Raw genomic sequence first — 2,790 nt, forward strand, 5'->3', positions numbered from 1 at the left:
TAATTGATGCAGGCATAAGTGAGTCGTTATAACCTGAATAGTCTATTCGCTTTATTTACGTAACATAAAATTATAAGTTCTTTGAGTTGGACAAGAACTTTCTCTCACTCCCGAATGCATATCTCTGTTTAATAAAATTGAAATTATTGTTTCTATTCTATTCATAACGACTGAACAAACCGCCTTTAAACATAAGCAAATTTCATATTCCTTACGAGCCACAAATCAAATTGAAATTGATTAATAGGAGCACTGATGACTTCCCATTGTTAAATTCATTATCATTGTAATATTAAAAGATAATTTTTATAAATTACTAATTTGAAATAATTTATTTTCTTAGATAGTAATAATAGTAATTAATTATAATTAATATGTTAGAAATTATTTTTCAATAATATTTGTTGAATTACTTTCATGCCGTTACGAAAAGCATTTACTTGAGGTATTCAAAAAGTATTTACGTAATTTTAATTATAAATTTGGTAGTTGCACCATCTATCTAATAGCCTGTTGGATAAATTAGAATCTAATTGCTCGTGTGCAAATGCATCGCATAAGTGACTTTCTTGTAAGCAGCATGTTGTTAATGGAAGTAAGTGTTTGCGCATTTTTATGTATTATTTATTTACTTTCGTTCTGAATTTAATTGTTATAAAAACTTACCGCAGTAAAAAATTTAAAATTTTATTTTCAGATATGTGTATGGACGTTTGTATTTAAATCCGCCTTTATGGCTGGTCGGTTTTAGATATATTTTTCCTTTCTATGGCTTATGTCAACGTATATAGAACTATTTAGGGTATATATATTTCAAAACTATCGTAATTGTATGAGTGGAATGCAATTTGAATGGATCTGAAAAAAAGGGTTAATAATCAATATTATAAAATAACTTACCAAAACTACCAACCACGTCGATGCGCATCGCCATAGCTGAAAGGTATATTAACAACTTATAAGTTCTAAAATTATCGCACAAAAAGAATGATTAATATTCAGAGAACTCTTTTATCGTTTCCTTGTTCATCAAAAACAATAGCTATCTTTTCGTTAACACTCGCGATGGCACAGCAAAACAAGGATTTTTAATTTCTCCCAAATAAAATTTACACGCCAAAAAATCTGCGGAGCGCCATCTTTTTTTTCTTTTTTCTTCTCAAACCGAATCATGTAGAGCCAAACGATAATATAGAAACCAAAATGACTTGTAGTTTTGTTGTTGTTTTACACCAAAGTCACAAGTTTTTCTGCACATGTCATTTTAGGCAAGAATTCATGAAATTAATTGAAATATTTCCATCGACATATGGATTACATGGAAGTGAAATTTTTCCCTTTAAATATTATTATAATTTCTTAAAAACACTGTTAAAGTTTCTTTTTAAAATTTTTCTAAAAACCACAGAAAGCAAAAAAAGGGGCCGACTCGCCGCCATTATCCAGAACTTTTCTTTTTTTTTCCTTTTTTCCCAGAGTTCCCCAAGTTTGTTTTTTTTACTTCACGCCGCTTGTCGCTTTTTCAAAGTTTGCTTTTTCTTTCTTTGTTTCCCCCACTACAGTGCCTGTTACATCATGCAAAAGCAAAATTGAAATCCTTAAATACGACTCTGTGCGTGCGAAAAATTATATAATGCAAATCCTTAAATACGACTCTGTGCGTGCGAAAATTTACATAATTTAAATTTCTTTTGAGGTTATGAAAAATCAGTTCGTATGTTAATCAAATGTAAAACAAGAGCAAAAAATCCGATAAGAAAAATTGTTAAAAAGTGACTAAAATTTGCCAAAAATTGGAAAAATTGTTAAAAAGTAACTAAAATCGACAAAGAATCGTTTAAAATTCAATATTCATAGAATATAACATAAATGTAAGCCATTAAATCGACTATTTATACACTTTTCTTCATTATTTATTACTTATTGCTTTTTTCTTTTCTTTTTCCAAAGCGAAAATTTTGTATTGGAAATATTGAACCTGATCGTTATAAGATTTGATAAGGTTGTTTAATAACCATTGCTCATTTTGAACATGTTGGTTTTGCAATATTGAATTAAATCATTGCAAGATTTTGATACAATTGATTAATAACCATTGTTCCTTTTGAACATATTGGTTTCGAAATATTGAACTAAATCGTTATAAGTTTTTGATAAGATTGATTACTAACCATTGTCACGAGACTCTTTTTCTTTCCTCGCCGGCTGAGGATTTATCTTTTTGGACAAAGAAATACAAAAAACAATAAAAGGAAACGTCCCGTCGGTTGTCTAGCGTCCGTCTGTCCACCGTAAGACCGTCTGTAACCGTCTGGAGTCTTCCCTACCGTGCCATCATATGCACACCCCTTTTGCGTAGCCACAGCGGTGGCAGCGCACGCTTAGCCACGCATTGGGAAAAACACAAAAAAACTTATTAAACAGACTAAACCAACTTACTGTACAGGCGTCGGTGCAGTGTCGGCCGCGGTAACTGCTACATCGGCAATCCCTGTTCCTCTTTCCAATAAGCCTTTTCCACCTTTCACAGCAAAGTTTTACAATCGTAGAACCTCCGTACAAGTAGTTGAATTAGGTGACAAAGCCCCTTTTTTCTTTGAGATGGCTCAATGGTAGTAATCAACGCACAATATGTATATAAATATTTTATTCTTTTATTTCACAGCAAAGTTTTACAATCGTAGAATTTCTGTACAAGTAATTGAATTAGGTGACAAAGTTTTTGTTTTTGTGATGCTAAATGGTAGTAATCAACGCACAATATGTATACAAATATTTTTTTTATTTTTC

This window comes from Glossina fuscipes, unplaced genomic scaffold (genome assembly GCF_014805625.2).
Source record: "Glossina fuscipes isolate IAEA_lab_2018 unplaced genomic scaffold, Yale_Gfus_2 117, whole genome shotgun sequence".
Lineage (NCBI taxonomy): Eukaryota > Metazoa > Arthropoda > Insecta > Diptera > Glossinidae > Glossina > Glossina fuscipes.